This window comes from Mirounga leonina, unplaced genomic scaffold (assembly GCF_011800145.1).
Source record: "Mirounga leonina isolate KUSES-001 unplaced genomic scaffold, KU_Mleo_1.0 Mir_125, whole genome shotgun sequence".
Lineage (NCBI taxonomy): Eukaryota > Metazoa > Chordata > Mammalia > Carnivora > Phocidae > Mirounga > Mirounga leonina.
Window position 1 is genome coordinate 59134010 of NW_023270305.1, and position 15001 is coordinate 59149010.

The 15001-nt window shown below is 42.7% G+C and overlaps 1 long non-coding RNA gene across 2 annotated transcripts in view; it reads left to right on the forward strand.

The window, feature by feature from the left end:
* LOC118008140 overlaps positions 1 to 15001 on the forward strand; it is a 66914-nt gene that overhangs the window by 50398 nt on the left and 1515 nt on the right. Inside the window, exons 1-2 of one of the 2 annotated variants that reach the window (XR_004678594.1) lie at positions 8120 to 8330; positions 9443 to 9581. This is a non-coding gene — a long non-coding RNA (uncharacterized LOC118008140). Of the gene's footprint in view, positions 1 to 8119; positions 8331 to 9442; positions 9582 to 15001 lie in introns of those variants that run through there. The other variant, XR_004678595.1, reaches the window with a different exon arrangement.

Sequence of the window (15001 nt, forward strand, 5' to 3'; positions counted from 1 at the left end):
TGTATAATGAAAAAGTAAACTAATAAAAATGGGCAACTGGCTGGAAAAAACATTTGAATGAAAGATTACAAAGGGTAATATTCCTAATCTATAATTTTACTTCAAATTTATGAGAAAAAGTACATTAAAATTAGAATAACCATAAAGTACAGGAAAAGGTAATTCACAAGAGGGGAAATAAATAGTAATTAAACACATAAAAAAAACCATACAAGCACATTAGGATCAAAGAAATTCAAATGAAAGCAAACTTCAGATCCAATTTTGTATTTCCAGGGAAATTTTGAAAGATTGTAATACAATCATGTAGTTAGTATAGCTAATACACTTATTCATTGCTGATAAATTGATATATTCTTTTGTAAAAGTCAATATGACAATATGTAATGAAAGCCACAAAGATGTTTATACTCTATCAATAAATCAAATAGAGAATGTTTAACCAAATAAATCAACACAAGCAAGAAGCTATATATTCAAAGATATTCACTGCAGTAGAATCTCTGGAATAAAAAACTGGAAACCACCAAAACATGCAATTTATGGAAATGGTTTAATAAATTATGGTAAAATAGTCTTAAAACATTTTAAATGTTAACTATGAAGACACTGTAACAACAAGGGAAGCGTTTATGACAAAACACGAGAAAATACAGAAATCCGAATTGTATTTGCATTAGGATAACAATTATATAAAGCATTTTCACTTGGAAGATAATATCCAAAGATGGAAACCATGTTAGGAGGATGAGGTATTGGTGATAGTTTAATTGCACAAAATATTTCTTTAAGGTAGCTGTATTAGTTAATCTATTCCTATGCATTATGTTATTTCCCAAATAAGTGGCTTAAAACAGCAAACATTTGTTGTCTCACAATTTCTGTGATCAGAAATTTGGGAGCAGTTTGGTTGGATGGTTCTGGCGTGGGGTCCCTCACGAGGCTGCAGTGCCCTGAGCCCCAACTGAGGCTGGAAGATGTGCCTCTGAGCTCACATGGCTCTTGTGGGTAGGAGGCTCAGTTCTCCTCATGTGGGTCTCTTCATAGGCTGTCTTGAGTGTCCTCATGGACACTTCTCTCAGAGTGAGTGACGAGAGAAAGACAATGAGAGAGAGAAGAAGAGGAACAAGAAGGAGGAGGAGGAGGAGAAGGAAGAGATTTGAAATTGCTGGGTCTTTTATCACCTAGTCTCTCAGTCCTACACCATCATTGCCATTTTATTCTGTTTGTCAGAAGTGAGTCATAGGTGTAGCTCACGTTCAAAGAGAAGGGAATTGGGTTTCACCTTTTTTTTTTTTAGATTTATTTATTTATGAGAGAGAGAAGGGGGGGTGCGAGTGGGGGGAGGGTCAGAGGGAGAGGGAAAGAGAGAGAATCCCAAGCCGATTCTCCGCTGAGCATGGAACCTGACTGGGGCTCGATCCCATGACCCTGAGATCATGACTTGAGCCGAAGTCCAGAGTTGGCTGCTTTACCAACTGAGCCACCCAGGTGCCCCTGGGCTTCACCTTTTAAAAGGAGGCATATCATGGCATATTTGGGTACATGTTTTAAATCACCAAATATTTAAGATTACTTTTCATTAAAAATATGCCAAAACATGTGGGCTGGGGAGAGGAAGTATGAAAAAAAGGGGAGAGGAAGCCTATTATGACCAAATTAAAATGCCAAAGAAAACTTAGACTGTGTTCCCAGGTGAAGATAATTATTTCTGTGACTGTGGTGGCCAGAACAGTGATATTGATGGTTTGTTTCTCACAGGAGTCCAGAGGGAGTAGGTGGAGGAATGGCATCTAGTTGGCAGACAACAAGAAGTTTCTTTATTTCTAGCAATACTGCCAAGGTTAAGCATAACATTTTTCTCTGCCATCTCTCAGGGACCTTGTCTGCTTGAAAGCTATGGTTGGTATCTGAATAAACAATTACCTTAGAACCATCACAATACATTTCAATCTCAATTTTTTTAAGAAAAATCAGAGTGTGAGCTATGGTCTGTAAATACTAAACACATATGGAAAAGTGAAAAGCAAACACCATTTAGTGCTGGAGCCACAATTAAGTAGCCAGAGCATCCTGCTTATTCTGAAATATTTTCCTTAGTATATTTAGCTTTCAGTTTTCATGGAGACTAGGGACTGGGCACCCTGTTTGGCTATTTTTCAGGCTGTTTTCTTCCTGCTGAGATTCTGGTGACTCTAGATGTTTCTGGGTCCCTGATTAGAGAGCAAGCGAAAAATGTGATGAGGATGATGATGATGACGACAATAGAACTCTGAGGTGTCTCTAAGGGGAGGTTGGATCATTTTCTATGGATTTTTAAAAATATTTTTTTACTTCCAGAATTCAGTGCTATGTAGAGAATGGAGGATGGACTTTGGGATGCGATCAATCTGAGTTTGATTCTTTGCTTTGTTGCTTCATTCATTCAATAAAGGCTTTTTGCGCCAGACATTGTGATCAATGCCAGGGACATAGTGAAGATGTGGCCCCACCTTCAGAGACTTCAGTCCAGTGGAGAAAACAGACAAGGAAACAGTCAGTTAAGTCCCAGATGCTAAGAGAACAAGCAAGAGGGCTGTTACCTACTCTTGGTGGTGAGAGGTGTCCAAGCCAGGGAAGATTTCAAAGAGGAAACTTACATTTAGCTGAAGGGAGAACAGGTACAAGGATCTGGACATAAGAATGAGCATTGACATGTTGTGCATCTGAAAGTAGCTCTGGAGGATTGAGTGGCAGACATTGCTGGTTGACAGACCTGAGAACCATTTCTATCTTTTTTCCTTCCCACCTTCCATCATGGAGGCCTCTCTGTCTCTCTGCCTCTCTCTTTCTCAAGTAAGCTCTACACCCAGTGTGTGGCTTGAACTCACCACCTTGAGATCAAGAGTCTCATGCCCTACAGACTGAGCCAGCGAAGTGCCCCATGGAGGCCTCTCTTGTAGTTAGTGATGGCCATGTGATACAGCTTTAGACACTGAGATATTAGCACGGTTTGCTAGAAGGATTCCAGGAAAGTTTTGTTTCTCATGATTCAGGAGGGAAACTTGGCTGGACAGATTTCGCCCTTCTTCCTCCTCCTGGCTTTGAGTGCTGATAGGATGCTTACAGGAACGGCTGCCATTTTGTGGCCATGAGCAACACAGTGTACCAGAACAGTGTGGAGAGGAAAAATAGAAGGACCTTGGGTTCGTGCTGACGTCATGAAGCCATTGTAGTGGCCCTGAATTTCTCAACTACTTCTTAGGGGAAAAACAAGAAATTCTGTTTAAGCTACTAAAAGCACTTTTCTAACTGATAGAGAATGCAGTGTCAGATTGGAGACTGAGCCAAGAAAAAAGATGAGGTTGGACTTATAAACTTATTAGGAAATTTAAACCCCATCCCAAGGGCAATTGGAAAACTTTGGCAAATAACTTACCTTCTCCAAGCTTCTGTTTCCTCATCTGTAAGGCAGGAATGAATGGTCTGTGGTGTGGCTTCTGAGGATTAAACAAGATCACGTTTATCAAATGTCCAATAGTGTTGGCACTTAATAGGCAACTTAATCTACAACTCTTTTAACGATGATTACAATGATAAAGAAGAAAAAATTTCCACTATGTGTGCGACCCTGAATTGGTGGACATAATATACACCTTCTCTGTCTTCTGTGATTCCTTTGTTCATTCGTTCATTCATTCATTCATCCATCAAATACATATTAAGCAGCAATTGTGTGTCAAGCACTGTGTTAGGCCAGGACAGAAATGATCCTTGCTGTCACAGAATTTAACATTCCATTGGGAAGAGACAAAAACAAGGCAACAAATGGCAAACAAGATCATTTCGGCTGTGACTGACCTGTTGTCTAGGTATGTAATAACTTCGTGAAAGGAAGCCACAGAAGAGTTCCTGATGAATCTAAACAACTAGGAAAGCACAAGTGGTAGAATGAATGTGCTTCCTTAGACAGCAGTATTAGAAGGTACATGGTGCAGACTGGGGAGAAAGTAAGAATAGAGAGGGAGAAAGAGCAATGGTGCCCTGAGCAGCCCTCTCGTTAGATGGTCTCTTGGGTGCTTAATGAGGTTCCTTCTCTGTCCTGCACACAGAGCACAGCCCGGTGGCACTCTCTGGCCAGGTTGCCCAACTAGACATTAACCTGCAGGAAGCCTTAGATAAGCCCAAGCATTTAGTAGGAAAATAGGGATAATTTTCAGGCTTGTAGAGTGGGCTCTGGAATTAGACTGTCTGTGTTCAAACTAGATCCCACCCCTTCATAACTAATTGTGTGATCTTAAGAAAGTCCTTAACCTTGCTAAGTCTCCATTTCCTGAATTGTACAATAAGGAACAATAAAAGTAATTGCCACGCAGTGTCATTTTGACGCTTGAGTGAACTAGTCTCTGTGAAGCACAGAGTACTGTGCACTCACAGTAAACACTCAATAAATATTAGCGCACTTTGTTGCTGTCAGCTTCCCCAGTGACAGAATCTTACTTCTTATCTCACCTGTCAAGCTCACCCATCAATTCTGGAGCATTCACAATCTCTTTCTCTCTTTTTATGAATATGAATATGAATTATTTTTAAAAGAACACTTTCTTTTTTAATATGAATGATTTTATCCACTCAGATCTTATGAGGCATCTGAAGATGACTGGCAGTGGTTTGGTGCTCCCAGAAGGCAGTTCTCTAAGAAAGCTGCATGTAAGCCATTCGGCCCCAGAGACTTGGATGTATAAAGCAGGTGGACTTCCCTTCAGCCCTCCGCTGGGGTGTTCATCAGAAACCCCGACATCCCACCGTGGTCTGTGTGAACGGTCATTTCCCCATGCTCATATGTTTCATATGTTTCTTCTGCATATGCCTGAATATGGCCAGGATGGCTTTGCAGATACTAGGGGTCTTCTTTTCCTTCAAAGTCAGAAGATGTTCATTCATGAAACAAATTATCTGCTGAGCACTTATTATATGCTAGCAGTGTTTTTCAGAGCACACAGTGCTTCACTCTTCTGGTACCTCTGTTAGACCCCGAGTTTGTGTGGCCGCTTGACGGTTGATAGTCATCTATGGTTGATGCAAAATCATCTGTAATCAGGTGAACAATTTGTTTGCCTATAGATGATCACTGGGTCCTGGGTGTCTGAATTTCTTTCCTGGAGTTGGTCCATTGTTGGAAAAGATCAGCCTTTCACTCAGTTAGGCAAAGTTTTCTTCCCTCTATGAGAGAATACTCCTGCACAGACTTTCTCCTGGTGACACCATGATTTCAAGATCCAACTTCTTATGGGCAGGTCTTTGAATATTTATTTTTACTGGGAGTAATTTTTCCTTTTTGTATCTGAACCTCTCACCACAGCATGGTGTTAACTGACTGTGAAAACCTTTCCTGTCTGTGTGCCAAGAGCAGACCTAGGCAGATGAACCAAGCCGATTTTCTTTGTCTTGACTAAGACAGTTCTGAGCAGTGAGTGTGAAGCACTGTGGTCATCTCTGTATGGGCTGGTCCTTCACCAGGACAGAGTTTGAGGGACTTGATGTACATATGAATGGTGAAGCTGAATGAATAATGGATGATAAAGGGAATCCCATATAAACACAAAGACATTTTAAGCACTATTGTTGTTCAAGAGAAACCTCCTCATTCTAAATTCTTCTATCAAAGCAATAGAAGGTAAGCATGTATTTGAGTTAACACAGGTCTGATTTCTACTGTGAACAACAGAAACCCCAACTACAGGCTTATTTTTCTCATGTAATAAGCTGGCATTATTAGTTCAGTGGCTCAGTGATATTAGACCTGGTATAACTGAGTCCAAGCTCATTCTGCTGGTCACAGGACAGCCCAATAAGTTGAAAGGCAAGATGCTGGAGTAAGGAAGGAGACTTTATTTGGAAAGCCCAGTCCCAAAGAACCATCTCTCCCAGTGAGTAAGGGATAGGTGGGGCTAGGTAGAGAGAGATAGATAGGGGGCTATGGGCTCAGGCTCACAGAAATCCCCCACATGCAGAGATGTAAGGAAACCAGAGATAAGGGAACAAACTAGACCACCCTGCCTTAGGTGTCAGAGGTGAGGTCTTGTTATAACCGTCACTTGTGACCAACAAAGAATTACCAGAACCTAAAAAGGAAGTAAGCCATTAAAGGTGTATCACTAGTCCTTACTCAGTGGTGCTATCAGGAGAGATGTTAAAAGGATTTCAGTTCCTTGGTTAGCCTTCAATAAAAGACCAACCCTAAAAGCTGCAGCCCTGGCGGGACTCTCTCACCCCTGAGAGCTTTCTCTGTATCCTCACTTAGTAAAACTCTTACCACTTTACTCACTCTCCTTTGTCTGTGAGATTCATTCCTTGACTCTGTGAGACAACCTCGTTATTCTGCTTCACCAGCATAAGATTTGACCTTCTATTTTATGTTAGGAAGAGGGGAAGCGGGAAGGGGTTGGAGTCAAAAGGTGACTGACATCTGTAGATATCCAAGGAAGGTCATATAACTTCTTTGTCCTTGGTCAGTTGATCTTTGCGTACAGGAATCTGGTCATGTTGTTCCTGTAAATCTTAAATGTAGCATAGTTATTTCTGTACATATTTCCTTATCTCCTCGGATGAGGTAGATTTTGGGTAAAAAGCAGTTTTTGCAAATCTTAGCTGTAACATGCTTATGTGCGGGGCTAAGCAGAAGTTCCTAAATTACAGGTCACAGCAGCAAGGGAAATAAAAGCAATATTGAGTCAGACATGCTAAGTTACTCCTTGTTGCACTGGCATCTCTGATTCTCTTAGGCCTTTTTTTTTTCCCCATGGTAGCAAGATGTCCCAACTCCTGACATCACATCTGTGTTCAAGGCAGGAAGAAAAAGGAGAAGAAAAACATAGTGCCAAACAGATCTTTCTCTTGTATTAGGAAAGTAAAGCTTCTCTCCAAGGCTTCTACCTGACTTCCCTTGGCAGGTCATGACAAAGACTGGGTCACATGGCTTTACTGCACGAATGTCTGGTTAAGTGGGCAGTGGGGGTGGTCAGGATGGATCTACACCAGTCAAAATTCATTCCCTGAGATGGGATGTATTTTCATCTCAATCAAAACTAAAATTTTATTAGCAAGAAGGAGGAATAGATATTGTTTAGGCAGCTAATCGAGTGTGCCCCCTAGTCCGTTTTCCCCCTCATTTTGCCATCGGGAGCCACATGGAGCTGGCTATTAGACAGCACTTAAGAGGACTTTTGTCTCAACATCATTCTTACTGTGATTCAGAGCACAGCAGGAACCACGAACGCCCACCTTGTAAGTGGGGAGAATGTTCTCATGCTGTAGTTCATGTCTTTTCAGGGGCACCACCTCCTCCAGTTCACTCCCACATGGAGACCAGTTGGCCTCCTTCATTCCCCAACCTCCCTCTGAGCTTGGTTCCCAAACCTTCTGATGGCTGTTTTTCTGCTTGTCACACCCATGCACACCTTTTGAGGCTGATAATAGAAGGGAAAATGGGATGTCAGTAGTAGATGACTCTTTCAGCCAACAGAGCCTCTTTGTATTTCAAATGGAAAGCAAAACAAATCTCCAAGCCCTGAACATTAGAGATCCAGAGATAATGCATGATGAAAGAATTTAAAGTTAGTATCACAGCGCTACCCAGCAGAGAGGAAAGTTTTTTATCATTGGTGGCAGATAACTAGAGTGTCTACACATGGGCTTGTTATTTCAGCCTTGTCTTACGTCCTGTGTCTTGTCCTAGAATGCCCTCCACACCACATCAATAACCAGTTGGTTTGGAGACCTGTTTTGGGGAGTGGGTCCTGGAGGTAGTCGCGGGGAGGTGGGGGTAGGATCAATAGGGAATACTGAAGACAGTTTGTCCCCACGCCCTTCCAAGCAGCCATCCCTTCACCGGGACCACACTTGCATTAAGTGTACACAAGGGCTGATGCGTGACAGTCGGCGGTTTAACTCGACTTAGTGTTTGCATTACCTTCCTGGAATGGAGGTGGGCCGTGCATTCGGTATGAAGAAAAGCCTTCTCACGACCCAGGCAGGATTGCTAATCTTGACCCCTCTCATGTGTAATTTCTCACTCCAGGTAATGGGGGCAGCCATAGTGAACTCAGCCAAAGGAGTTGTATGTAACAAGTCCTTTATTTCTCTATCTAGTGGATAAAGAATTTTATTGGCGTCTGACTGAAGTTTGCAATTAGATTCCAAACGTCCAAGTGGCCCCATTATTGACGTCCTGAGAGGGGGATGGACAGTTTGATTTTGCTGCTCTCTTTAGAGTGTGAAGGAACAGTACATGAGGCTGGAGCTGGACACTTCTCAGGACAGAAGCACATTCATCTAAATTGAAATCTAAGGTGAGCTGTCAGCCTTATACTCAGTGACAAAGACCCAGACCCTACAGTTAAATTAGAAATGAGGGAAGGATTTGGGAGAATTCCCCAGGCAAGCCATCCGTTCCCAAGTTTAACATCATAGAGGAAGTTTTCCTTCAGCATTTATGCTTTACCTGATTCGCCAGTGAGTGAAAATGCAAACTCAGGATTTCTAGAAAGAAGTTTTTGATTATTGTTATGTCTTTTATACATTTAATAGAAAGCATTAAGAAACATGGAATTCATGCATTGCTTTGGCTACAGGTAATTTTAAATGAAAAATGAAGTTGGTGCTGTTTCCTTCCTTCCTTCCTTCCTCATATGCTTTCAGGTTTAAGAGTTTTTCATTTAGGGTGCCTGGGTGGCTCAGTTGGTTGAGCAACTGCCTTCAGCCCAGGTCATGATCCTGGAGTCCTGGGATCGAGTCCCGCATCGGGCTCCCTGCTCGGCGGGGAGTCTCCTTCTCCCTCTGCCCTCTTCCCTCTCGTGCTCTCTGTCTCTCATTCTCTCTCTAATAAATAAATAAAATCTTTAAAAAAAAAAAAGAGTTTTTCATTTAATGTGAGGGAAATAATTGAAATAAAATGACTAAACGGTAAAAAAACAACAAAAATGAAATCCCAAACAAAAAAACCCCTAGTTTCTTCTTGGCATTCCTGTCTTTCAGTTCCTTCAGCTAACTTTTCCTTTATCTGCCTGGCAGATGAAAACCCTAAAATGGCAGAAGGAAGAAATCTTTCTGTAATTCCAGAAGAAATAAGCATTTCCATCCCCAAGGGAACTGACTTCTTTGCCCCGGGGAACCTTTGTGTCTTGTGATTCAGCCTGCCTTCAGTCCCCTGTGGGGTGGGTTTACCAGCCCTGACCTGCCCTCTGAGCTGACACCGGGAGGGCAGGCCTCTTCAGGTTTCACGGGAAAGTCTGCCCCGGGGGCTTTGCGGGAGAGGATGTTGTGGGTGGAAATTGTCAGTTTTAACCTTTCTAGACGGGATTATCTCATTTCTATTGTATGTTATTTCCTGAAATGAGCTTTTGCAAGTGTGGTTTCCAGAATCATTTTAACTTGACCTTTTTGTGGATAATCACTTTCTCAGGAAGCTTCTGTGCGGAAGTGTCTTTAGCTGCCGTGTGGTTTTGTTGTTACGGCATCCCAGTTCACAGATGAAGACATTGAGGCGGCTCTTTGGGGGAGGATTTCTCTACAATGGAAGGCGGACATGCGGCAAAAGCGAGGTGAGGCCTGTGATACGCGCCTCTTCTGCTTTAGCTTGTTATCGCTCTGCCTGATGTGGCCGTGAATAATACCATTTTCTCAGGGGTCTTTTCTACCAAGCTGATTTAGGAGGAATTAAAAAATTTTTCTTTTCAAAGTTCATCTTGCAAAGTAGGAACGTTGCTACTGTTGGGGAAATAAAATTAAAAACCAAATTATCTCCCAACCCAGAAATCCTCTCCACAAAACTAGTAGAGAAAGGAAAGAGTTTTATTAGCAAATAAGCATTGACTTAGAATGTGATACACATCACTGGTGGTTGTTAAGAGACTTCGGAGACAGAAAGGAATCTAACTCCTTGATTTGGCTAAGCAGATACAACCCAACATATACATGTTTCAAGATGAACAATAACTAGTCCTCAAGTAGGAGGACCTGATGGTGCCATCTGTCACACATAGTTCCTCCTAACTTTACCAGGTGATTGGGGTGACCATCTGTGTTAGCTTTTGGCTTTATTCCGTGGAAAACAAACCTCTTATCTTTATGACAGGAAGTAGTTTTGAAAACTGGAACAAGGCACCCAGGGAAGTTAGGCTCCTACCTTCCCACAGAAACTAGGGGATGGGGTGCTATTTCCCTAGATAGTTACCTTTCAAAGAGATGGCTCCCAAGTCTGGGAGGAAGACATTCCTGAGTCCCAAAGCTGACAAGAGGCGTATCTGGTTTTCAAAAGGATTTTGCACATTTCTTTTTTTTTTTTTTTAAAGATTTTATTTATTTATTTGACAGAGAGACACAGCGAGAGAGGGAACACAAGCAGGGGGAGTGGGAGAGGGAGAAGCAGGCTTCCTGCCAAGCAGGGAGCCCGATGCGGGGCTCGATCCCAGGATCCTGGGATCATGACCTGAGCCAGAAGGCAGATGCTTAATGACTGAGCCACCCAGGTGCCCTAATTTTGCACATTTCAAAGAGAGAAAGTACTTACAATTTTAAGTTTTCTAAAGCAAATAAAGAAAAAGGAGGTGGGAGAAGTCTCCTCTATTATTTCCACAGGGAGAATTAAGCTCCTTATTTTTAATTTTTATTTGTCCTTATGATACTACTGACCAGTGAAAAATGCGGGCAGACACTAACCCCAGAAGAGCCTCTGAGAGGCTGTGCCTTTCAGGCTTTAGCATGTGTTGGTGGAGGTCATCAGAGGACATGACCTCTAGTTGACCTGTGACTCAGACCTGGGCAATGGGCGGCTCCTCACCCTCTCCCCTGTCCTTGGGTTGTTCGTTCCACCTACCATTCTCACAGCTGGAGCCATTTCAAGGACACAACCTTGAGAGAGTAAGGTGGTATCGAAACCATCTGGATGGTACATGTCCCTGAGCCTCATTAAGGACTTGGTATAAACTCTCATGATTCTGGTGGACAGGTGCAGAGATCCACTCATCTTGCAGCTGCCAAGACAAGCCTCGTTAGTAAGTTCCCTTGCTCATTAACACCCGCCCCCCCTCCACCTGCCCGGCTTTACCTACTGTGGACATGGGCTAGTTTCAGATTTCACCCAGGAAGCTCCTGAGGTTTCCAACCAACAGCCTGGGGAAGAATTACCCAAGCAACTTGTTTAAACTGCAAATTCCTGACCTGTAACCTTTAGTCGCAACCCCAGAGAGTCTAATTCAGTCTGTCTGAGAAAGGACTCAGGAACTGGAAATTTTAGCAATACCCCATGTGAATTTAATACAGATGGCTCTCAGATCACACCTGGAAAGAAACTTAGGAGAGTAGACTGAGCTCTGGAGTCAGACTGGTCCAGTTCTGGATCATTACTAGCTGTACAGTCTCAGGAAAGTTACTTCTCTGATGGTCAATGTCTTTATGTACTAGGACCATTTACTTGTCAGGACTGAGTGAGGATGACAAGAATGAATGTAAAATGCCCCAAACAGAGCCTGCAGTGCAGCATGTGCTCAATAAATAGCTGCTGCCATTCCTGGTATTACTGTGTAAGCCATCAGTACGTAGATTTACGTATAAATACTTGGCAATGGGCCTCCAACATGAAGTTGAAAGGCATGTAACCTCTGAGGTATCTCTGCTTTAACAGGTGAACCTGTCCTCATAAATGCATTAGACTGGACTTTTTCAATTTTGCAAGTAAGAGAAATGAGCTTGATCTAGTATAAACAAGACAAAAGAGAAGGAAACACATTTATTGTGGGATACTGGGTGTTGTCAGGGAAGTGTGGCTAGGAATTTAGTTGCTGAATATTTGGGAGTCTGGGATGCTGAGTGTCTGTGCTGAGGACATCCCCTTTGGTCTCTGCTTGTTTTTGAGACACTGCTTTATTCTCTCTCATCTCTGTGGACTACTTCTCATCTTGAATGTGAACTCGAGGCCAGGGATGGGTGGGGAGCCTCTTGCTGGCAACCACGAAGGGATAGGCATGAAGATGAAAGTCAAGAAGCTTAGAACACAGAAAGATCCAGCATCCCCTTCAGCATTGTGGAGGTGCTGCATCCACCCTGGACTGCCTACCTGGACTCCCTGTAACGGAAGGCAAATAAATCCCTTTGAGCCTCCAAAAAGTTGGCTTTTCTGCTGCTGATGTCCAAGCACTCTCCCTACTGAAGTGGGAGTCTGGAGAGTTAGAGTCATGGAACAATCAGTCCCAAATGACATGGGGACAGTTGCATTTGTTCTCCTCTGGCCACATGTTTTGAGGAAATTATGCCAGATTCTAGCTTGATTTGCATGCAGTGTTTGACTGGAGTCTCCCCCCACCGCACCCCAACCAGGAGATTCATGTAGTCTGGTTTATTTTATTTTATTTTAAAATATTTAGAAAGATTTTATTTATTTATTTGAGAAAGAGAGAGAGAGAGAGTACGAGGGGTGGGGAGGGGCAGAGGGAGAGAGAAGCAGACTCCCCGCTGAGCAGGGAGCATGAAGCTCCCCCATGACCCGAACTAAAGGTAGATGCTTAACCACTTAACCGACTGAGTCACCCAGGCGCCCCCTGTCCTGGTCTCTTTTAACTGAGTCTCTGTGTTGGGGAGCAGTCTGCTTCTAAAGGTGGGCCTGTCTTCCCAGGCATAACCGAGAAGTGGCAGAGAGTTTTGCCAACGACTCTGTGTGCCCCTTGTCCTGAATCTGTGCCCTGTCCATGCTCTCCCCTCCCCGTGGTCTTCCTGAGCCCTTCGCCAAGTCTGGTTTCAATAAGGAGTGATACTCGCCCAGGCAGCCAGTTTTGCTCTGCCTGGTTAATTTTTCTGTATTATACGCTAGGGTCATATGTGAGGTCACCCCTACACTGTGTAGGTGGCGTGCTGGGGCAATGACACCAGTTTTCTTGCAGAACTTCTCAGAGCGTCTTGTAACTTACTGGTTGCATGCCCATCATCCCAGCTCATCCCTGAGACTGTCTCTGCATTCCTAGTACTCAGTACAGAGTTTGGCCCTGGGTCATTGCTCCGTAACTATCATTTGAATAGATGAATAAACAGATTCACGACATACCCCATGTATGTTAGATTTAATTTTCTTGCAAGCTGCTTTCATGTTTGCAGCAATAAAATATTTGTCTAAGTGTGACGTTAGTTAGTGCTCATGCTAACACAGTGCCCATGTCGAGCGGTCTAAAACAAAACTAACCTGTCTCAGAGGGATGTTGCTGACCTCTCGGGTGATAACTACTCTTTTCAAAGGAGGACATCTGAAGTGGCATTCTTGCTCCTGGACCGAAACATTAAAATTTAATGTAATAGCTTCATGCTTTGTTAAGGGTTATCTGATCTGGCCAGGATAAGAAAGGGAGGAGGGGTGATAGGGAGACTGCTTTTCACCCCACTCTTTTTCCAGTGCTATGGCAGGATTAATAGGGGAGTTAAAACAAGGATGAATACCTACATTGTATCTGTTGACAAAGCTGTAAAAAGTAGTTGGGAAATTCCATTTGTATTTAAGTTTACTCTTCTAAGTATACTTTCAACCCCTCCCTCTGGCCACCCAGGCCACTTGACATTTTTCTCCTCTGACAGCTCAGAGATAGGAATTTTGTAAATGTCTCTCTCGGAGTTTTAAAGAAAAGGAGTACGTGCTAAGTGCAATGGCTAAATTAGAAACTTAATCAAACCCGCGATTTAAATAAGCCCCAAATAATAATAGGCTGAAAGCCTGTCAGTCTGTGTTGGATCTGGTTTGTTTTACGTGGAGATGACAATGGAACCAGAAAGCGTAGCCCTTTAAGTGCTTCTACCCATTAGCTTTATCAAGTAATTGCAGGCTTGTGGGCATCAATAACAATGAAGGTTGACACCTTGGGAAGGAGAAGTGAATTTTTCCCCTTACAGACCTGGCAGGAAAGAAAAGTGCCGTATGATGAATGCGCTGTGGGCATGAGGATGCTCAGAGCCCCAGGGGAGGCAGGAAGGTTAGCAGGGGACAGAGGAGCTCTCTGCCTTGCTCTAAGGACCACCTCGGTTCTTTCCAGTGTGATCCACTTGGCTCATCTAGTGTGCGGTAGGATCTCAGAGGCCCACTGCTGGTTGTCTCAGCATGAATATTCCTCAGAAAATGCTGTTTCTGGAAAAATATAAATTAAAAAAAGAGCGAAACCTGATGTTGAGAGTGGGGAGGCAAATAGCAAGAAATCTCTTACTAACTCCAGGTTAAGCTGAGAGAGAAACACAGAGCAATGAGAAAGCACGGGAGAAAAAAGCCCATGTATCTGAACCAAGATTTTTTCTCTCCAAATACTTTGTGAAAAATTTCATATTCTTAGTTGATACTCATCTTGAAAAGGTCACAGTTTTCTCCAGTTTGGAATATTTATTAGTATTCCTGGAATGAACAGCATGAAAATCTTTGGCTGTAAGACAAGTTTCAGGTCAGTAAAAACAGTCAAATATATATCAAAATTAACTTTATATTAAAGAAATGTTGACTTTAGAGATTGAATTGCCAGATACTGTTTCTTTTGGGTGAAATAAATTGTTGAGAGCTTTCTCACTGTTGTTAAAATATGCATTTTTACTGTCAATTCAAAATCTATGGAGAGAACCACAAGTTTGAGTTACCTCTTGAAATTAGGCTGGTTTGGAGGGGCCATATTTTGGAGAAAAGAAATCATAGCTAAAGTCATTTTGAGTAGTTCTTGTGTTTAGCCACATATACCATTCCCTAAAGGTGTGAAGGGCCACTGCCACAGGCCACATATGGGAATGACCTGGGGATGCCCAGGCTTCCTCCAGATATTTGAATTTAATTTACTGTGGTGGAGAGAATGGAAGGGGCATTGTTTTCTTTCCTCTTTTCTTCTCTTCCTCTTCCTCCTCCTCCTTCTTCTTCTTTCTTCTTCTTCTTTTTCTTCTTCTTCTTCTTTCTCCTTCTTCTTCTCCTTCTTCTTCTTCTTCTTCTTCTTCTTCTTCTTCTTCTTCTTCTTCT